The following is a 24,493-nucleotide window of genomic DNA, read 5'->3' as shown; positions in this document are numbered from 1 at the left end:
CACGAGATTTCAGTGCTACAAAGAGCGTTTCAAATAGTATGATAAAGTATATGTTAACCGTGGACACTTGGTAACTAACTTAACGTTTATACCCCCTGAAAGTACACTTGGCAAGTTTGTATGTTTACGAAGTATTAAACACTTGTTAAATGCTAGCGCGACTAGTCCGAGTGGGGATGTCAAACCCTATGGATCCATATCTAAGATTCGCGTTCACCGGTTCAAAAACCAATGACTAAACGTTACCGAGCTAAAGAGAATGTTTATGCCGTTGTATAACCCACACATATATAATTTTAAGTACTCGTGCCTAGTATGTAAAACATAAAATCCGCATGTATTCTCAGTTCCCAAAATAAGTTAAAGTAAAAAGGGAATGCTATAACTCACAATGATAAAGTAGCGGTAAAGTATGACTCGGAAAGTAAGCAAGTAATGAAGGTTGTCCAAATGGGTCCTCAACCTAAGTCAAATAGTACTAAGTCAGTAAATCGTCCGAATAGGTTTAAAAGTATGTAAATAAGGTCTTAAGGGTCATCATCATTCATCATCAAACAAAAGGCGTAAAGTAAATTTCGTTCATGAAAGTAGTTTAAAACAAAAGCTGAATTCGATCAGTCACTACAGCCTCTACCCTTACTGAATTAAGGTGAGACCAATGGCCATGGCTCCGTATATGAGTCCTTTAAGTGTGGTAAAATTTACAGAAGCAAACTCGTCTTCGTTTGACTGTGGCGACGGTCTAAGTGCGAGTAGGTCAGAAATTTCTGCACAACATTAAAAGGACATAGTGACGATCGGAGGGCCATAAATCCTAAACCGTAACTCGGATTAAGACGATTCCTATATGAAAAATTATCTACTCGAAAAGATCTATCTGAAAATCAAAGTTACAGTAGCCCAGGTGTATTGGTCTGTTACAGAACCCAGAAAACAGTAGGCAGAAGACAGAAAACAGAAAAATAGTGGGTTCCGGTGGTCTTGGTGCTCGATGCTTATCACGGTTCTCATCCTTGATGCATATAGCTTCAAGTGTACAACTCGTTGATGTTTTTGCATCATTTTCACCAAGGTTTGACCATCATAACCCAAGTGTAAGTCTAAGACATGAAGCACAACTCACTTAAGTGTTGCAAGTGTTTTGATGAACCAAAGTTACATCAAAGTCTTAGATCTAACACATACATGAACTTTAAAACTAATAATAAGTTACAAACTTGAAAGTAAACTCATGAAATCATGATCTTAAGTTGTAAAACATAGTTCTTAGTTTGATCTTGAAGATCCAAGACTCAAAAATATAGATCTAACATAAGTGTACCAAGTTATAATAATAGAAAGTTTACTTACATGTTCTTGAACTTTTAAAGTTAACTTTAGTTCAAGATTAATGAGATCAAAGTTAACTAGTAACATTTGACCAATAACAACCAACAAACATGAAATTAAAGTACATAATTCAAAGAAATAACTAAGTAAACAAGTAAAAGGTTCATGGTTGTTCATACTTTAACGATTCAAACCAAAGTTTGATCTTTAGAAAGTAAACTTTAAAGTTTACTAACATGACTTACAAGTATGATTTGCAACATATGAACTCTAAATCTTTTGAAACAATAAATGAAGAACATAAGCTAGAAACTTTATGTTCTTGTATGCCTTGTAAGAACAAGTTAGATGAAGAATCAAAATAACAAGTTTGCTTCTTAGAAAATAGTAAGTAAACAACAACAAGTAATTAATTAACAAACATGAACAAGTATCAACTAACAAATGATGATGAATGTGTATATGTAATTCAGTTTTAAGATGAAGAAAAGAGAGGAAAAGAAGGTGAGTTTGATGAATGTGTGTGAAGTGGAATGGAACTAGTGAAGAGTGTAAGTAACAAGTGATTAAAAAAAAGATGTTGAATTCCCTCTCACCCTTGGGAGGCCACGGTTCTGCAGCAAAAAAAAAGGGAAGAGAGTTGTCTACAAGGTTATTGCATGTAAAAGTCCTTAAAGTTGGTTAATAGATGGCATATGCATGGGAAGTACAAGTAACAAGATTCCAAGTCCTTAAACTAACTAGTTACAACTGTAAGTAATACTTACACATGGTAGGTTGGGCTAAAAGGTCCATTAAGAAGTAGGTTGGGCTTATAAGTCCTCATTCAAGAGTCCATTAACATTAACAAGGCCCAAGTTCAATTAATTAACAAATTAATCCATTTAAAGCCTATGTAACTAACTAATAACCTTAGTTAATTAAAATGATTAATAAAATTAATCATGAATGTAAATAATACTTGAAAATATTATTCGTGCAAGTTTCGTGTGTCACAAAGATGTTTCCGGCATTTAAAGTCAAGTACGGGCAATCATGGCATCATGTAAATGTAATAACATACATTCGTTTTAACACAAGTATTAATAATAACAATTATTAATAAACGTTGGAAAATCCAGGGTCGTTACACTTAGTGAATCCGAAACCACACGAGATCACTACCTCAATAAGATGACCGAACTACACGCGTCATCGTGAATCCGCATCCACACGTGACTCACTTCTCACAACAAACCCACGCCATTGGGATTATAAAAATCCACATCATCGGGGTTACTCAACCGCATTTCAAATACCAAATTCCACACCATCGGGATTATCCACATCACAAGACCATGTGATATCGTACACACAAAATGTGCACCTCGCCAAAGGTGGTCAACCAAAACGCACAACCGTGCCAATTGGACCCATACACAAGTCCATCAAATCCACCTATACGTGAAGTGAGCTCTATAGCCGAGAATCACTTCACCCGACCCGCACCCATCCTACACATACATATGCACATAGGATATTAACACTCACCTTGTCACCTTGATGAATGCCACCGAATAAACCGCAATTCGCCGAGGGAATGTACCTATTCCATTTATCACAATTACAACAACACAATTAGGGTGGATATATAAATCAACCCAAATTGACAACTAGTGAAATTTCTAAGCACAAACCGCGTCCAAACTAACCAATAATCACTAAAACTAGTGACAATGGTCCTAATATGCCAATTAAACCCAAACACAAGTGTTAAACACCAATCTTACCCCAATTGACACCCAAACCCTAATTTCACTACAACAAAAATGACCTTTCGGGACCCTTTTTCTGGGACCCCAAAAAAAAAGGGTACTAAACAACACCTGATAGTACCCTTCGTCAGATAGCCTAAAAATAATGAATCATCATATCTTCATCGTCATTATTCACGCTAGTTTAATTGTAAATTTTAACCAAGGGTACTAAGAATTGGAATTGATAGGACGGTTTAAAAAAAAGGGCCCCATAACTCATATAAATGTATTATCATGGCCATGAATTCGTTATATAATAGGACCGTTTGATGTATGGGTCCTATTACTTATATCATTACATTGTCCTGGCCATTAATTAACTGTAATATCAGGACCCTTAAATTTGGTCGCAGAATTATAACTTGCGTTATTAACAAAGTGTACATACAAATCGAATTAATATGACGGTTTAATATAAGGGTCCTATAACTTATATCATCCGATTATCATGGCTGTGAAATCAATATATCAATAGGACAGTTTGATAATAGAGTCCTTTTAATGATATAATTAGGTTATCATGGTCATTAATTAACTTTATTAATAGGACCCTTTACCTTAGTCGTAAAATTTATAGCTTTAATTTTTAGCATAGTGTACAAAAAATAGGATGGTTTAATAAAGGGTCCTTTTAATGATATAATTAGGTTATCATGGCTATTAATTAACTTTATTAATTGGACCCTTTACCTTAGTCGTAAAATGTATAGCTTTCATTTTTAGCCAAGTGTACAAAAAATAGAATGGTTTAATAAAGGATCCTTTTAATGATTTAATTAGGTTATCATGGCCGTTAATAAATGTTATTATTAGGACCCTTTATTTTAGTCGTAAAAATTATAGTTTTCATTTTTAGCCAAGTGTACAGAAAATTAGACGGTTTAATAAAGGGTCCTTTTAACCAATACATCGGGTTATAAGTCAGTTGATTCAAGCCTGTGTTGCTTGATTACAACTAGTGTAAAAATACAGTGTTACAGTGCTGCATACATACGATATTGGTGTACTGTTACATAAACAAGTGTCAAACTTTTGTTAAAATAACCAGTGCAGCTTAAACTGCTTATTTACTATATCGTAGTTTCACTGATGAGAGGATTCAACATAATGTCTAACTTGTGTATTCATTTAATTGGTTAGTTGTTTTTAGAAGCATATACCATTAGTCACTTTATTGGTCACTTGTATAGACGAGATATTATGACAAGCATACATAATCAGAAACGGCCAAACAATTGCAGTCAGAGTAAATAACACAACTGTTGAATTAACTTATAATTCAATAGAATTCAAAACGATCCAACTTCAAAAGTAACAAACAAAAACATAGACAACTTGCAAGAAAGACCAGAATAAATAAAGGATCATCTAATGAAACAAAAAATAACAAATAAAGGCAATCCATCTAACAACGAAAATCTTCTTCAACATTAGCAATTCAGCATCCTTTTCTTTGATACTTTCTTCCAGCCTGTAATTGTTTCGGTGCAATCTAAGAATTATCTCACCTGCTCTGTTACACATGGGTGGATCCACCCATACAATAAATCCACAATCGTTTGAATCCTGATTAATTAATTAAAGTTATCGAATATTTTATTAATTTGGAAAGGCATAAAGTTAAAGAATTAGGTTAAAAAATTAAAACAAAATAGAGAATTTGGAAACTTACATTACTAGGGCAGCAGTAGAACCTTCGCCCAGGGTTTGCTTGCGTCCAAGATGTTCGAATAATGCATAGTTTCCACAAACACAACGTACTTCCATTATGAAAAACGATGGTTGATTGTGGTGTGTTTGAGTTGTAGGTAGTTGAATTATTAGGGTTGTGAATGTCATCGCTGATGAACAATGCGTTGGTTATATAGGATATGTGATGGCAGTTGATGCGCCTTAAATAGGGCAAATCATCCCAAAAGTTATAATATTACGATTATCAAATTATTATACATATTATTGATGTTTTAGCAGAGTGGTATAAAAATACTATTAAATTTAGCAGAAAATAATATTAAATATGATACAATTTTACACAAGATATTTATTTATTTAGAGAATGGATATACTTAAACCTTGCTACAACACTTATAGGCAGTGTACCTAATCGTACAGTAGTGTAGTTTTTAGTAAGTCCGGTTCGTTCCACAGGGAATCTTTTTAAACAAAGCTTAACGCTATATTAGTTTACTTTTATAAAAATACAAATATATATATAAGTAATATTATTATTATAAAAGGGGGTTTTTACTGTTTAATGACCGGTTTGTCGATTTTAAAACTTTAGTCACAGTTAAAACCAAATGTAAAATATTAAAAATAAATACAAGACTTAAATTAAAGCGTAAAGTAAATAATGATAATGAAATTGCGAATAATAAAAGTGCGATAAAATAAACTTGCGATAATTAAAAAGTACGATAATTAAAAGTGCAATTAAATAAAATAACAATAAAAATGCGATAATTAGAAGTGCAATTAAATATAAAATAAAGGAAATTAAATATGAAATAAAAGAATTATGCTTATTTAAACTTCCGTAATCATGATGTTTGACGTGTTGATTTTAGTTTATGCCCATGGGTTAATTGTCCTTTGTCCTGGATTATTTAATATGTTCGTCTGGTTTTTGTCCATAACAGTCCATCAGTCATAAATATAAAGTGCGAGTATCCTCGTCAAATTATCCTTATACCCGAAGTTAAATATTCCAACTAATTGGGGACTTAAACTGTAACAAGATTTTAATACTTTATTTAATAATTACACCAGGATGTCGACTGAGTGTAATCCAAGGTTTTAATATTTTGTTATCAATTATACCAAGTGTCCTTGTACATAATTTCACCCCTGTTTTAATTATTCTAGTGGCTATTAATCCATTCCCGTGTCCGGTTAAATGAACGATTATTCGTACATATAAATACCCAGCCCATCGTGTCCGATCGAGTGTATATGGTAATTTATAGGGACGCCCAATTGTAAATCTTTATATTAACATTAACAAACTATCATTTAGTTAAACAAATATAAAGCCCATTAATAGCCCATAGTCTAATTTCCACAAGTGTCGTTCTTTTGTCCAAACCCCAATTATGGTACAAAGCCCAATTACCCAATTTTAGTAATTAGCCCAACATCATGATTACTTCGGATTAAATAAGCATAATAATAACTTAGCTACGAGACATTAAATTAAAAAGGTTAAACATAACTTACAATGATTAAAAATAGCGTAGCGTTACACGGACAGAATTTCGACTTACACCCTTACAATATTCGCTAACATACCCTTATTATTAGGATTAAAAATTAAAATTAAAATTAAAATATAAATTATATATATTTTTACGTATATATTGAGAGAGAGATAGATATTAGATGATGAAAAATGATCAGAATTCGGTTGGCTTTATAGGCAGTTTCAGAAATTGGGGCTCCGCGACTCGCGGCATTTTTTGCCTTCAAACTCCGCGAGTCGCGGAGTTTGTAAATACAGCTCACCAGCTTTTGGCTCTTTGTTTGCCGACAGTTTTTATTTATTTATATAATATATAAATAATTATAAGAATTATTTAAATATTATATTATATTTATGTGCATAGTTGACTTGTAATTTTTAGTCCGTTGCGTCGAGCGTTGAGAGTTGACTCTGGTCCCGGTTCCGGATTTTCGAACGTCCTTGCGTACAATTTAATATCTTGTACTTTGCGTTTTGAATCTTGTACTCTTGTAATTTCGAGACGTTTCTTATCAATAATTGGAACCTCTTTGATTGTCTTTTGTACTTTTGAGCTTTTTGGTCGTTTGCGTCTTCAATTCGTCGAATCTGTCTTTTGTCTTCACCTTTTATTATTTAAACGAATATCACTTGTAAATAGAACAATTGCAACTAAAATCTTGTCTTTCTTGAGGAATAATGCTATGAAATATATGTGCGTTTTTAGCATTATCAAATATTCCCACACTTAAGCGTTGCTTGTCCTCAAGCAATATCGTCTTGAAATACTAGAATCACTTCTTTATTCTGCACACTTTGTACATCAGTGATTTCTATACGGCGGTATGAACAATGGTAGTAACGATATGGTTTACAGTCCCACATGACTATAAAAATTTAGATCCATTAAGGAAATTGGATCTTTATGAAAACATTTGATCTTTTGAAAATTAAATCTAGTTTTTACCCTAGATAAGTTTTCCGGAATAACCCTTCACCGGTGTTTGCAAAATATTTTTGTGGGTTTGGTGGGTTTCAGATTTGAAAATTTTAGCTCAAAACTTGCGGTTTTGTGTCACCCACTTGCTAACCTTGTATTTGGAAAGCAACACGTCCAGTTTACTTGTCCCGTATATTACCTTTCAGTAAACTACCGTCCGGTTGTAAAGGAAAGCGTTGAACAAGCAACTGTTAAGGCAATGTCCCCTGACATGCTTTTAATTATGGTCTATAACGTGTCGGACGCAATTACTATCCTTGGTAGGAGCAATAGTAAAGCTCACCCTTATGATTTTTCGGTCTGGCACAAGGTCCTGTCTTTGACCACTATGCAACCACCGTTCTTACGGTTGACACCCGATTTAGTTCAGGTGACCTAATGAATTCCAGGTGAATTCCTAGGATTTCACGTTCAATGGTAATGAACGCATTTAAAATAGGGTTTTCAGAAAACAAATCGGTTTGTAATTTTGATCAAAATATTTTCTCGTTCAAGCTCGAGTTTAGATATCATTGAATTCCATGAGTTTGAATTCTCAATCTTTAAGGTCAATCTCAAGGATTGAGTAATATCAGGCTTAAAAGCTGATTTTTGATCTTTTAAGGAGATTATCCTTTCTGGGGATCTGATTCATTAGTCTTATCCAGCTAATTTGCATGATGCCCCCCATTGTACGAGATAAATCCTTCTCATGGTTAGGATAAATCTGACCACTTGGCGACCCTGTTTAATGCTGAGGTCCGTGGATTTCCTGCTGATTTTAGTGATGACTTTTCTAGATTTTTCGTCAACCTACAGCTGGTCTGGACGACAACTTCATGACCTAAATCAAGAAGCGCGTGTCTTTTTCGGAAGACTTTACTTCCTTTTAATGATGGAATTGATTCATCGTGTAGATCCATCTCTTCTTTTCTTTCATCGGGTAAAACAGTTTAGTTTAGTCCAAAGCAAAAGTATTTTCAGTTATTTGTTACAGATATATGTGACATATGTTTAAGATAACTTGGTAAATTTTCCCACACTTGCCTTTTATTTTCCTTTTTATCGTCTTCTATTCCATTTTAAATGAATTTTAACATTTTGGTTTGTTTCTCAATTTATGTCCTTTCTGAGGTAACAATAATTTCGGTGTTAAAACCTAGTTTTATCGTTCATAAATATGTATAAACATGATTTTGAGTTCATTTAATTGAAAATTTTTAAAAATTTTACTAGAATTGGGTAGTCAGTATATAAGACTAGGGCTGTTCTTTATTATCAGAGAGCACTAGATTCTAATACAACTACTGCTTTACTAGTATTTTTAATGGTAACCAAGTGTATAAAGTAAAAAAATTTTAAAATCCGAAAGAATTTAACCCCTTCCCACACTTAAGATCTTGCAATGCCCTCATTTGCAAAAAATCAGTAACAATTTAAATTATTGAGGGTGATTTGTGTAAACTGATTAAATTTTACCAAAGTTTCCAAACATATTGGCGTTTGTTTGCTGAATGATAAATGGTGCACATCATTTGTTCATTCCGTCTTGTTGTTATTTCACATATATTTTGCATCTTGTCGTCAAAATTAGTTGCTTTTGCTGAACTTAATGCCAGTCTTTGAAAATGCGTTGTTTTACCCTGTTGTGTACATAAGATAAACTGCAAACATATATACTTATTTTTGAAGTTTGGTATATTACCCCACATTCAAAAATTATTAAAATCTAAGAATAAAAGTTAGAAAATTATAAAAACTATTACAATATTAACATAAGTATTAAACGTATCAACATTACAAATTACAAAATAAATAAAACTAAGTAGACTAGGGATGATACTGATACCAATAGGGGTTCCAAGCATAACCATAGGTGCTATAGAATGCTTCGGCAGGGTTATACGTAGGATACGGTGGTTGCATCTCTATAGACCAGGGAGGGAATATGGGTTTTGGTGTAGGAATATAGTTTCTACCTATATGTTGGCAATGAGCTATGATTTGGTTTTGATGAACTTGCCAATCTTCAAATGCTCTCTGTCTAGCATTTTTGTACTCCTGTGAAGCTATAAACCTTTGCATTTCTTGCATTTCATTTCCCCCTCCTACATTACCTTGCTGTTGGTTTCTCTCAACCTGTGGATGTCTACCATGGTATTGTACTGCGGCGTTATTTCGCCTCTTCAAAACTTTCGCACCATGGTATACATTTAAACCTATAGTATCGCGGGGTTCTGGTTCTTCGACTAATAATCCCCCCCGACTTATATCCACACCGAGATATTCAGCAATCAAAGTAATAAAAATACCACCTCCTATTATGCTATGCGGTCTCATCCCCCTAACCATATCTGATAAATAATAACCCACACAATAAGGTATACTTACAGCACTTTGTGGGTCTCGAATACACATATGGTAAAACAAATCCTGTTCATTTACCTTTTCCTTGTTCTTACCTCTTTGTGTAATCGAATTAGCTAAAAACCTATGAATCACTCTTAATTCAGCTCTATCTATATCCAAATAAGAGTAATTTCCCCCTTTGAATCGGTGATGGCTTGTCATTTGACTCCATACACCGTGTGTATCAAAATTTTCATCTATCTTTCTACCATTTAGTATCAACCCTCTACAATCGACAGATGCTAACTCCTCAGGCGTATATATACGTAAAGCCTGAGCCATGTCTAGTAAAGACATGTGGCGCATCGAACCTCCTAACAAAAATCTAATAAAAGATCGATCGGTTAAACTAGCTACCCGATCATTTAATTCTATACTACACAACAATTCTTCACACCATACTTTATATACAGGTCTACGCATGGTGAATAAACGTACCCAGTCATTAAAAGTAGAATTACCATACCTCTGTACAAGTAATTCCCTAATTGGCCCGGCCAATTCTACAGCTTCTAATGGTCCCCATTTTATGACCCTCGGTACCTCAACAACTTTAGAATGAAGAGTATGCAACCCCCTTTGATACTTTGGATAATCTATCCAAAGTCTGTCAAATCTCAGGTTCGGATGCAAATCTTCCAAGTGCATATCAGAAAATGTCATGACTGGATGAGGTATATCTTGCTTGTAGTAGTTATCCACCTCCTGTTGTTCTGCATTCTCAGCAGGAGCATTGCGAGCTTGGGATGAAGATTCACCCCTTTCAGTCTGCAAAACACATCGAACACAATTTTTGTGCATCCAAATATGCATTAGTGTCAGCAAAATCATCAATCAAAATAATTACAATGACATGATCAATTTATATCAAACTTAAGCTCATTTTCACATTTTTATCAAATCTACACTTTTTCAAATAAGCATATACGAAAATGTTCGCCAAGTTCATAAGCATTCAACTCAAATAACATGTCAAAATAATCATTACTAGCAATTAAACAAGTTTCAAATGGCATTATCTTTCAAAAATCAAGTTCATGAATTTTAGACTTGAAAAAGTCCACTTTAATTCTCAAAATCATGTTTAGGCTCAAAGTTTGGATCATTTAACTACCTAAACATGTTACACTACTTAATTTAGCAACAATTCATGACAAAAATCGGCCATAACCTGTTTATATCAAAAAGCCCTAAATTTGCTCAAGAACACAAACCCTAGATTACTCAAAATTTGAAGTTTAAGGCTTCTAATCATGTTAAACAGCATCAATCTAGGTTATACAAGCATACTACATAAACAATTTAAGCATAATTACACTAAAAAGCATCAAAATCAAATTGGGGAAAAAATTGCTCAAGAACACTAATTTTCGGATTAAATGGTGTTTAGGTGTAGAAATTTACCGTTTTTCTTGAGTAATTCCTTGATAGCATCCTTCTCAACATGATTTTAGTAAAAGATTTGATGATTAACGGTTAAAAATTGTGATTTTGGGGTGTATTTTTCGGCAGTATTTCGCAGTTTTTGTGAGTTTTGTGGTGTGCAACTGATCAGTTCTGCGTTTTATTTTTTTTTCTGATTTTTGGTCCTCCCGCGACTCGCGGTGTTTGGACCCTTCAAACTCCGCGAGTCGCGGAGTTTTTTTTTTTTTTTACATCTTATACTAATTAAAACAATTAAGTAATTAATTTTAAAATTTTGTTTCCCTTGTTATTTAGGACGAGGTCGTTCCGGATCGATGTCCTAGTCCGTCATTCGACAAAATTTTAAAATTTGTCTTTTTGTAGCGATTGTTTTAAAAGCTAAGATTTTTGGGTTTTTTTTTTTAATATTTTTGGCATACTTTAATTCAATAAGATTAAAAATAATGACAATAAAAGTTCTCGTCCCTCCCTTGGGTAAAGCAATTTCGGTTTAAAGACCTAGTCTTCAACTTACGACGAATTTTAAAAATCATATTTTTAACTTAATGAGATAAAGTAAATTTTTGTTTTTAAATTCACACAATTTAAATATAAAATTCAAAATTAATATTAAAAATTCACACCAAACTTAATTTAAAAATTCATATTATAAATTCACACCAAACTTATATTAATTTTTCAAATATTTACAATTTTAAAAATATTGTTTTTACAAAGTTTACAATATTAATTTAAGATTTAAATATTAATTTTAAAAACATGGTAAAAATAAAATTAAAAATCTTTTTGGCTTTTTATCCCACTTTAATCAATCAAATATTATCAAAAATATGCGCCCCTCTTTTCGGTAAAGTAATTTCGGTTCCAAGACCTAATTTAACTCATGACGAATTTTTGAAATATTTTGGGTTGATTGTTTAAAGATATTTATACCTTAAGAATAAACGTTAAATTTCGCAGTGATGTAATAAATTTTTGAATGATATCAATAATTTCGGTCGCCAATCCTAATTTTATTCAATACCAATTTAATACTTTATAGCGAACAAATTAGCGTTTATTATCAAAAGGTTAAAAATAATAAAAAAAATAAAATAAAAATTGTACAAACTTACCTGTGAAATAGATTTCTTAGTTATATGATCTATCCCATTCATAAGATAGTCGGTTTAATTGGTTTTCCATGGCTACATAGGCGTAACCTCGAGCATTCAGTGTCTTTTCTTCTAAACATATGAACGGTCCGTCTCTGCATAAAGTAACAAATTCGGTATTTGAATAGGTTTGATTATTTGAACATTTACCTCCATGTGACCATTTTCCGCATTTGTGACATCTTTCTAGGTGTCGTGCTCTTCTTTTTGCTGCGGATTTTGATTTTCCTTTACCAAATTGTAACTTATTATCTTCGCATCTGGATTCTTTTCTAACTCCGTCCATTCTTTCTCTGATTACTGATACTATTTCACTCGGTAGTATGTCATTATTACGTTTAGTGATCAAAGCGTGTAGCATTAGACCATGGTTTAGTTCACATGCAGTCTTCATTTTGTAAAAACCTAAAAAAAATAAAAATTCAGAATGGGGGGAGAAGACTAGTTCTTTAGGGTCTGCTAGGGAAAGACCATTCGGGTTCCATTTTCGAGAACTACACTAAAACAGACAATCTAATTCTAACAAAAATACATATTATCCTTTAAAGACTTGATTCTCCCCACACTTAGTTAGTTGTGGTGTCGAAATTGTGATTAACTTCGTTGTCGACTTCCATCGAACTATCTATGTAGTGTTTAACTCTGTGACCATTAACTTTAAATTCAATCCCATTTGAATTTATCAATTCTACTGTTCCGTATGGAAAAACTCTTTTGACTATGAATGGTCCAGACCATCTTGATTTCAATTTTCCTGAAAATAGCTTGAATCGTGAATTGAAAAGAAGAACTCTGTCTCCTTCCTTAAATTCTTTTGAACTTCTGATTCTTTTATCATGCCATTTCTTCGTTCTTTCTTTATAGATTAACGAATTTTCGTATGCTTCATGTCTTAATTCTTCTAATTCGTTTAGTTGACTTAATCGTAGACGTCCGGCTTCATGTAAATCAAGATTACATGTCTTCAAAGCCCAAAATGCTTTGTGTTCAATTTCTACTGGAAGATGACATGCTTTTCCATAAACAAGTCTAAAAGGTGTGGTTCCAATTGGAGTTTTGTAGGCTGTTCTAAAAGCCCAGAGTGCATCCTCCAATTTAATGGACCATTCCTTCGGATTTGATCCTACGGTTTTCTCTAGAATACGTTTTAAAGCTCGGTTGGTATTTTCAACTTGTCCACTTGTTTGTGGATGATATGCAGTGGAGATTTTATGAGTTACTCCATATCTTTTAAGAACTTTCTCAAGTTGATTATTACAGAAATGAGTACCCCGATCACTTATTAAAGCTTTCGGTGTTCCAAACCTTGCAAAAAGACGTTTTAAAAAGTTGACTACAACTCGTGCATCGTTAGTTGGGAGAGCTTGTGCTTCCGCCCATTTAGATACATAATCAATGGCTACGAGTATATATAGATTATTATGAGATTTTGGAAATGGACCCATAAAGTCAATACCCCAAATGTCAAATACTTCACATACTTGGATGACATTTTGTGGCATTTCATCACGTTGACTTATTTTTCCGGCCCTTTGACAAGCATCACAGGATTTGCAAAGAAGGTGTGCGTCTTTGTAAATTGTAGGCCAATAGAATCCAGCATCATAAACTTTTCTTGCTGTTAGTTGAGGCCCATAATGCCCTACTGTTGGTCCTGTGTGACAATGGTTTAATATTTTACTAGCTTCATCTCCAAATACACATCGACGTATTATTCCATCGGGACAACTTTTAAACAGGTGTGGATCTTCCCAAAAATAGTGTTTTATATCACTGAAGAATTTCTTTCGTTTTTGGTACGATAATCCTTTTTCAAGGAATCCACATACTAAATAGTTTGCATAGTCTGCAAACCATGGAATTTCTTTATAATCTATCTTCAATAGATATTCATCAGGAAAGTTGTCTTGTATGGCCGATTCATTTAGAACTTCTAATTCGGGATTTTCAAGACGAGAAAGATGATCAGCGGCGAGATTTTCTGCTCCTCTTTTATCTCGGATTTCAATATCAAACTCTTGTAAGAGTAAGATCCAACGGATTAATCTTGGTTTAGCATCTTGTTTTGAAAATAGGTATCTAAGAGCAGAATGGTCGGTATAGACCACCGTTTTTGCTAGAACGACATATGAACGAAATTTGTCAAAAGCAAAGACAATAGCAAGGAGTTCTTTTTCAGTAGTTGTATAGTTCGTTTGTGCTCCTTGTAACGTCTTACTAGCATAATATATAGGTTGAAATCGTTTTTCAATCCTTTGTCCTAAAACGGCTCCCATTGCAAAATCACTTGCATCGCACATTAGTTCAAATGGTAGATTCCAATTTGGTGTTATCATGATCGGCGCATTAGTGAGTTTCTCTTTAAGAATATTAAAAGATTTGATACACTCATCTGAAAAGATGAATGGAGCATCTTTTTCTAGGAGTTTATTCATAGGAGTGGCAATTTTAGAAAAATCTTTTATGAAACGTCGGTAAAAACCGGCATGCCCTAGAAAACTCCTAACTCCTCTAACATTGGTGGGATGTGGAAGTTTAGCAATTACATCTACTTTAGCTCTATCCACTTCAATTCCTTCTTTTGAAATTTTATGTCCAAGAACGATGCCTTCTTTAACCATGAAATGGCATTTCTCCCAATTAAGTACTAGATTTGATTGTTCGCATCTAATAAGCATTCGTTCCAGATTAACTAGACATGATTCAAATGTATCACCGAAGACTGAAAAGTCATCCATGAAAACTTCCATGCATTCTTCTATCATGTCATGAAAAATCGCCATCATACACCTTTGAAAGGTTGCAGGGGCGTTGCAAAGTCCAAATGGCATGCGTTTGTAAGCAAAAGTACCATAAGGGCATGTGAATGTGGTTTTCTCTTGGTCCTCGGGTGCTATTGGAATTTGAAAATATCCGGAAAATCCATCTAGAAAACAATAGTAACTATTTCCGGCTAATCTTTCCAACATTTGATCTATGAAAGGTAAGGGAAAGTGATCTTTTCTGGTGGCGTCATTTAATTTTCTATAATCAATACACACACGCCATCCTGTTACAGTCCTAGTAGGAATAAGCTCATTTTTCTCATTTGTAATGACAGTCATGCCACCCTTCTTAGGCACGCATTGAACTGGGCTTACCCATGGACTATCAGAGATTGGATATATCAAACCTGCATCTAGCAGTTTAATAATCTCTTTCTTAACTACATCTTGCATATTAGGATTTAGTCTTCGTTGGCGTTGCACATACGTTTTATGACCTTCTTCCATAAGGATTTTATGTGTGCAATACGAAGGACTTATTCCTTTAATATCATGAATCTTCCATGCAATGGCTGGTTTATGAGCTTTCAACACAGAAATGAGTTGTGATTTCTCATTTTCAGTAAGAGAAGACGATATTATTACAGGTAATTCAGATTCACCATGTAAATAAGCGTATTCTAAATGGTTTGGAAGTGGCTTTAACTCTAATTTCGGAGGTTCTTCTATCGATGATTTATATCGATATCTGTCTTCTTCTTTTAGCATTTGAATTTCTTCTGTTGTTGGTTTATATCCATTAGCTATAAGTGTAGCTAACATTTCAGCTTCATCAATTGGTTCATTACCTTCTCCTAAAGAACATTCTCCTGTTCCTTGTAATTCTGGAAATTCTTCTAATAATTCTGCATGTGCATCTATAGTTTGAATATAATAACATGTATCATCTGCAGATTGCGGTTGTTGCATTGCTCTATCAACTGAAAAGATAACACTCTCATCCTCTATACTTAGGGTCAATTTCTTACCGAACACGTCTATCATTGCTTTAGCTGTGTTTAAGAATGGTCTTCCTAATATGAGAGGAACTTGAGAATCTTCTTCCATGTCCAGAACAACAAAATCTACTGGAAATACTAAAGTACCAACTTTAACTAGCATGTTCTCTATTATCCCTCTAGGATATTTTATTGATCTATCGGCTAGTTGTATGCTTATTCTGGTTGGTTTTAATTCTCCAAGGTCTAGTTTAGCGTATAGTGAATATGGCATTAGATTTATACTAGCACCTAAGTCTGACAATGCTTCTATTGAACTAAGACTACCCAGAAAACATGGAATTGTGAAACTTCCTGGATCAGATAGTTTTTCTGGTATCTTATTCAACAGTACTGCTGAACAATTAGCATTCATGGTAACAGCCGAGAGTTCTTCCATTTTCTTTCTATTTGAGATTAGATCTTTCAAAAATTTAGCATATCTAGGCATTCCTGAAATCACATCAATGAAAGGAAGATTTACATTTATATGTTTAAACATATCCAAGAATTTGGATTGCTCGGCTTCAAGTTTCTCTTTCTTCATTTTACTCGGGTAAGGAAGTGGTGGTTGGTATGGTTTAACATAAGGTTTATCCTTAGCTGTGTTATCTTCATTAACCTTTTTAACTACCGGTTCTTTTTCCTTATCTTGATCAGGTTGTGGTTCTTGTGGAGTAGGAATAGCTTCATCAGAAGTTACAGGTATTTCAGGTGGTTTAAGTGTTGTACCACTTTTTGTGGTAATGGCTTTAGCTGTTTCATTCCGGGGGTTAGCATTTGTATCACTAGGTAGACTTTCCGGTTTTCTTTCACCTATTAACCTTGCTAGGTTACTTACTTCTTGTTCCAGATTTTGAATAGAAGATTGTTGATTTCTAAATGCTTGAGCATTTTGTTCATTGGTTTGTTTCTGAGATGTGAAAAACTGCATTTGAGTTTCAACTAGCTTTGTCATCATATCTTCTAAATTCGGCTTTTTATCATCGGTTTGTTGTGGTGGTTTGTTTTAAAAATTAGGTCTTTGCTGATTGTAATTATTATTAGATACTTGTTGATTGCTAGGACCTTGTTGGTTGTTGTATGGAATATTTCGGTTATAGTTCTGGTTTTGATTGTAAATAGGTCTTGGTGGTTGATAATTATTCTGATAATTATTTCCAGGCCTTTGGTTTATGTATGAAATATTCTCTCTTTGTTCCATTGTTAATTCAATACTGAGACAATCTTTTGTCAAATGTGGTCTTCCACACTGCTCACAATTAATTCGTATTGAGTGAATATCTTTAGTCATCTTTTCCATTCGTCTCTCCACAGCATCTATCTTTGCAGAAATGGAATCTAAGTCATGGCTAGAATCGGCTCTAGCTGCTTTAGATGATCTAACGATATCTTTTTCTTGGTGCCACTCATGTGAGTGGGAAGCAGTGTTATCAATTATTTTGTAAGCATCAGTTTCGGTTTTCTTCATAATAGAACCACCAGCTGCTATATCTATGTCTTTCCTTGTAGTGATGTCGCATCCTTGGTAGAATATTTGTACTATTTGACATGTGTCTAAACCATGTTGCGGACATCCTCTTAACAACTTTCCAAATCTTGTCCACGCCTCATATAGAGTTTCATTCGGCTTCTGTGTGAACGTAACAATTTCTGCTTGAAGTCTTACGGCTTTAGATGCAGGAAAGAATTGTTTAAGAAATTTTTCAACTAAAACATCCCATGTATCAATCGCCCCTTCAGGTAACGATTCTAACCAATTTTTGGCTTCTCCCTTTAAAGTCCAGGGAAATAACATGAGATATATATATGTTCATCCTCCACTTCTCGGATTTTAAATAGTGTGCAGATCCTATTAAAGGTACGTAGATGTTCATTTGGATCTTCCTTCGGCGCACCACTAAATTGGCATTGATTAGTCACCATGTGTAGAATTTGTCCTTTGATTTCATAATCTGGCGCATTAATGTCTGGATGAGTAATTGCGTGACCTTGGCCAGTGCGTTTAGCTCTCATTCGGTCTTCCATACTTAAAGGTTCCAGATTCTCCATAATTGAATTTGTTGAATCGGAATCACTAGAGGATTCTGATTTAATGGTTCGTTCCTCAACAATCTCTGTTTGAATGATTGGTGGTTCCGGAGGAAAGTTTAGTGGTTCAGGATCTACGAATCGTTCCTGAATATTCTCCGGATTCTCAATTGTGAGGTCGGGTTCAAAAAATGGATTATCGGAAATTTTAACTGAAGTACTTGGTCGACTGGATGACGATTCTAAAGAGAAATCAACGGCAGTAATATTTGCTAAATGTCTTGATCTAGTTACAGGTGGTGAACGTACAAAAGGTGGTGAACGTCTTGCTCGGTACATTCACTGAATATCCTATTAGTTTTAAAAAAAGAAAGAAAAATTATAATAAGTTATCCAATTAATAGACTTTTCTGATTTTGCCCACGTTTCGAATAGCCAAAAGATGCAGCAGAGGGGCAGGATTCGTTTGGTCTCAATATAATTGAGGACTGTTTGGCTCCAATAACCCGGTCCACGTACAAATCCAACTATTACTACGAACCAGAAAATTTTGATGTCTATCAATTTAACCACTTAAAATAAATTTTCGTAATTTTAAGAAATTTAGATAAGAAGTAGAATAAAAATCTATGTCCTAAAACTAGAATAGCGAGAAATAAGAAAGAAAAAGAGTTCGTCGAAAAAGGTCGAAAAAGAAAATTGGTTGAAAAATAAAAGGTGACGGAAAAATAAAAGAAACTTATAACACTTAAAAACAATTGACTAACCTAACCTTATTACTACAACTAACTTAAAATTATAATCGCAAATTGAGATTACTAATTGGAATGATAATTGATACATAGGTAAAAGTCGTCTAAAAATATTAAAGCTTACAGGAAAAACTAAATCCCAAATGGAAATAACTTAAAAAGAAACTAAAACTTAAAAAGGCGTCGCAAAATTCTAAAGTACCTAAATCTTAGTCTAAAGAAAAAGCACTTAAGGAATTCTACGGCTAAGTCTAAAAATCTAGAAGTAAAAATAACTATTGCAAAAACTAAGTTTTCAAACTAAATATGGGCTAAAAATACAAATATTACGCTAAAACGATTAAAAAGGGACAAAATATAAAAATATACAAAAAGTTGTAAAAAGTACAATTTTTATAAAAATATTATTTTTATATTATTTATTTATTAAAACTATTAATTTTACAAATTAATTAAACTAATTAAACTAAATACATAAATTAATTAAAACTTAAATTAAATACTAAATTAATTAAATATTTAACCCTAATTACAAATTAATTAATAATAATTAATAATACTCCGTAATTAATGCAGATTAGGGTTCTGTGTGGCCCGTGTCAGACGGCTCCGCGACTTGCGGTATTCAAAGCATCAAACCCCGCGACTCGCGGGGTTCCAGAATTCAACTGACAGGTTATTTAATATTCGACGCGTTTTTTTTTTTATTTTCTGTTTTATATTTTTCTGTTTTATAATCTAAAATTTATATATAATAAAAACTTATATTTTAAAAACTAGAATAAAAATGGAACTACTTTATAATTTTAAAAATAAAAATCTTAAAGCTAGATTTATATATATATATATATATTTTTTTTCAGTTTTATATTTATAAAATATATTTATAAAATAAATTAAATAAAACTTATATTTTTACAAACTAAAGAAACTTTATAAAACTTAAATATTTAACAAAATCTTAAAAATACTTATATTTTTGTTTTTCTTTTTATATTTTCGAATATTTAAAACGTATTTTTATAAAAACGAATTTTAATAAAAGTAAACTAAAAATCTTTTTTTTTCTTATATTAGCGTTGCGCTTCCGGCTTTTAAGTGATTCCCCGGCAGCGGCGCCAAAAATACTTGATGTTTTAGCAGAGTGGTATAAAAATACTATTAAATTTAGCAGAAAATAATATTAAATATGATACAATTTTACACAAGATATTTATTTATTTAGAGAATGAATATACTTAAACCTTGCTACAACACTTATAGGCAGTGTACCTAATCGTACAGTAGTGTAGTTTTTAGTAAGTCCGGTTCGTTCCACAGGGAATCTTTTTAAACAAAGCTTAACGCTATATTAGTTTACTTTTATAAAAATACAAATATATATATATAAGTAATATTATTATTATAAAAGGGGGTTTTTACCGTTTAATGACCGGTTTGTCGATTTTAAAACTTTAGTCACAGTTAAAACCAAATGTAAAATATTAAAAATAAATACAAGACTTAAATTAAAGCGTAAAGTAAATAACGATAATGAAATTGCGAATAATAAAAGTGCGATAAAATAAACTTGCGATAATTAAAAAGTACGATAATTAAAAGTGCAATTAAATAAAATAACAATAAAAATGCGATAATTAGAAGTGCAATTAAATATAAAATAAAGGAAATTAAATATGAAATAAAAGAATTATGCTTATTTAAACTTCCGTAATCATGATGTTTGACGTGTTGATTTTAGTTTATGCCCATGGGTTAATTGTCCTTTGTCCTGGATTATTTAATATGTCCGTCTGGTTTTGTCCATAACAGTCCATCAGTCATAAATATAAAGTGCGAGTATCCTCGTCAAATTATCCTTATACCCGAAGTTAAATATTCCAACTAATTGGGGACTTAAACTGTAACAAGATTTTAATACTTTGTTTAATAATTACACCAGGATGTCAACTGAGTGTAATCCAAGGTTTTAATATTTTGTTATCAATTATACCAAGTGTCCTTGTACATAATTTCACCTCTGTTTTAATTATTCTAGTGGCTATTAATCCATTTCCGTGTCCGGTTAAATGAACGATTATTCGTACATATAAATACCCCGCCCATCGTGTCCGATCGAGTGTATATGGTAATTTATAGGGACGCCCAATTGTAAATCTTTATATTAACATTAACAAACTATCATTTAGTTAAACAAATATAAAGCCCATTAATAGCCCATAGTCTAATTTCCACAAGTGTCGTTCTTTTGTCCAAACCCCAATTATGGTACAAAGTCCAATTACCCAATTTTAGTAATTAGCACAACATCATGATTACTTCGGATTAAATAAGCATAATAATAACTTAGCTACGAGACATTAAATTAAAAAGGTTGAACATAACTTACAATGATTAAAAATAGCGTAGCGTTACACGGACAGAATTTCGACTTACACCCTTACAATATTCGCTAACATACCCTTATTATTAGGATTAAAAATTAAAATTAAAATTAAAATATAAATTATATATATTTTTACGTATATATTGAGAGAGAGATAGATATTAGATGATGAAAAATGATCAGAATTCGGTTGGCTTTATAGGCAGTTTCAGAAATTGGGGCTCCGCGACTCGCGGCATTTTTTGCCTTCAAACTCCGCGAGTCGCGGAGTTTGTAAATACAGCTCACCAGCTTTTGGCTCTTTGTTTGCCGACGGTTTTTATTTATTTATATAATATATAAATAATTATAAGAATTATTTAAATATTATATTATATTTATGTGCATAGTTGACTTGTAATTTTTAGTCCGTTGCGTCGAGCGTTGAGAGTTGACTCTGGTCCCGGTTCCGGATTTTCGAACGTCCTTGCGTACAATTTAATATCTTGTACTTTGCGTTTTGAATCTTGTACTCTTGTAATTTCGAGACGTTTCTTATCAATAATTGGAACCTCTTTGATTGTCTTTTGTACTTTTGAGCTTTTTGGTCGTTTGCGTCTTCAATTCGTCGAATCTGTCTTTTGTCTTCACCTTTTATTATTTAAACGAATATCACTTGTAAATAGAACAATTGCAACTAAAAGCTTGTCTTTCTTGAGGAATAATGCTATGAAATATATGTGCGTTTTTAGCATTATCAATTATTATTATTATTATTTTAGAAATATAACCATAAGTGTTCCATTGATTGGCCCATTGGTACTCAACATAACATTGTGTTTCATATTTTTTTTTTTTTTTTTTTAACTGGACCATTATGCTTCATGTTATAAACAAGATTAAGGGGTTTGCGCTATGCGGCTATGAGTTATTGACGGATATTCTTTATACGTTACATTCGGCAAAGTATTGTACGTTTGAAAATTTACCATCATTGGTATATATTTAGATCGAGTATCTAACAATTACAAACTGTTAAGGTTACAAATTAAACCTACCATAAACTACATAACAAATTATCAAAAAATTACAACATTTCGTTCACATAACGCTTAAGGTTCAAAAGACCCCACCAAAACACATACATACACCATTATAATGTGGTTTGTAATGAACGATAAATCACACGGAGATTTATCGGTTAACAAACTATCCAATTTGAATGACGAACTAATTTCATTAACCTAAACACTTGCGGAGCTAAAACCTCATCATCATGATCTGATTCCACTAATTCATGAATGTACTTAACGCAATTAGTTTTGATAAAAGCAAAGGAAGAATCAACATTACTGAGATAAGAGGAAGCGCTGGCGATTGTCACAATCTTCAGGTCTTCATATTGCTCCCTTGTCTAAAGTAATAACATTCTTGCAAAACTGGCAAAGCAGTAATTACAAACAATTTTTTAAAAAACAAATTATATTAGCTAAAATTACTGCAATTGTCTAAAGAGTAGGCAATGGAGTGAAGATTAAAAATATAAAGATTACTAAGAAAATATAATGAGCCTTCAATATAGTTCTTCATTAGCATTCGCTAATTCCTAATGAGTCATATATTTCTTTTCTTACTACCATTGCAAGTAAACACCTACATGTTTTTATACCTTATACAAACCCACTTTTCCCTAAAACCATAAACTTAACCGCATCATGTTTTCATAAGAAGAGTTGTAAGCAGTGTGAGAAAGGTAAAAATAAAAGTAACAGCTTTAATTATTTTGAAAAATCAAGCTTATTCAAGTAATAAAAATTTAATTGTTCAACAACCTTCATCCATAAATAACGATAACAATACAATGATAATATACAGTCCAATTTTTGTATACCTTCAGTCTCGAGGCAAAAAGACAGGTCACTCGACCATAGCGGTCCATCAACTTAGCTGGGAAGGCCATCCCCATCGGGCGTTGCTACAAAAAGCAGCAAAAAATAGCATTAGCAAGCTAAAGGTATTGGTACCCGTAATGGCAAAAAGAGTGAACCTAATTGATTTGCATAATATATAACAAAAATATAAATTGATAACTTTCAAAGCATAAAACACATAATCAGTACCAAATATGAAAGAACAAACCTATCTTTGTTTATCTCAACTTTTGTCAATCGATTAATATCTGACGGTTCCCTTTTTCTTCACCAACATCATCCCTATGCAACCGCCATCATCGTCATCGCATCCATCTCCTGAGCCGAGTCAGCTAAATGACCAAATAGAAAATACCTTCAGCCATTGGGGTTAACGATAGAGAGAACATGCCGAATTATACTCAGACTACACCATGTTCGGATGGGTCTCAAAGGAGTTAATAGGCAATACACCAGCAGCTACATACATCAACATCAACGTAGACAACATATTAAAACACAAACACATGATTTGACAATAAAATTACTGTTATCATTTTTGCAACAATAACACACAGAATTTGAAATATGTATAAACTTTCGAATACAATTAAACCTTGATTTGACAAAATTCGAGACGGTTGACTCGATTAACTATAGAAAGGGTGTTTCACGAGAGCAGAGCGATGTGAAAAAAGCATACCTAAGATGGGAAAGAAGATGTTTCACGAGAGCAGGTGCGTTGCGTATTGCAATTCTCGTTGTGAAAATCGTATGGGAGGAGGGTGCAGTGCAAAATTAAAATAAGTGGGAGGTAGATTTTAGGGGTTTTATTGAATTGGGGAAAATTATAAGAGGGAATGTCACATATATTTTAGAAAAAAAGGAGGTAATCTGCCCGCCAATCTCAAACTTTTTAATTACCATAATTTTTTTTAATTTATACTGTGTGACAGATTAGATTCTTAAAATACTCCCTCTCAGATTAATTTTTCATAGACAAAAAACATACAGTTTAAAAAATGTCATTATCACATTGTATTTTTTCTGTATTTTTTTCAACTTTACAGTTTTACCCTGAATCAATTAATTAGAAAAGCCTCTTACTTTTGTAATTAAATTAATTGATTAGGTACAATATTATAAACATTACTAAATTAGCTTTCCATTTTTAGAAGTGAACAATTAATTTGTGACGGACCGAAATAGAATACTGGACAATTAATCTGTGACGGAGGGAGTAATAAATATTGTATGCATAATTGCATATTGTTTTTGATGAGCTACTTACGTTCGGGCTCGATTAACTTGAATTCAAACTAAT

General features: G+C 32.8%; 1 long non-coding RNA gene across 1 annotated transcript; it reads right to left on the bottom strand.

Annotated features, from left to right (window-relative positions):
- Positions 1-22,257: 22,257 nt before the first annotated feature.
- LOC139856106 (uncharacterized) lies at positions 22,258-24,001 on the bottom strand. Its single transcript, XR_011761670.1, has 4 exons — positions 23,873-24,001; positions 23,399-23,649; positions 23,151-23,234; positions 22,258-22,698 (listed from the first exon to the last, which is right to left on the bottom strand). It is a non-coding gene; the product is annotated as an uncharacterized lncRNA (long non-coding RNA).
- Positions 24,002-24,493: the final 492 nt, after the last annotated feature.

This window comes from Rutidosis leptorrhynchoides, chromosome 6 (assembly GCF_046630445.1).
Source record: "Rutidosis leptorrhynchoides isolate AG116_Rl617_1_P2 chromosome 6, CSIRO_AGI_Rlap_v1, whole genome shotgun sequence".
Classification (NCBI taxonomy): domain Eukaryota; kingdom Viridiplantae; phylum Streptophyta; class Magnoliopsida; order Asterales; family Asteraceae; genus Rutidosis; species Rutidosis leptorrhynchoides.
Note: the sequence above shows the minus strand (reverse complement) of the source record. Positions and strands in the feature narration are given on the sequence as shown.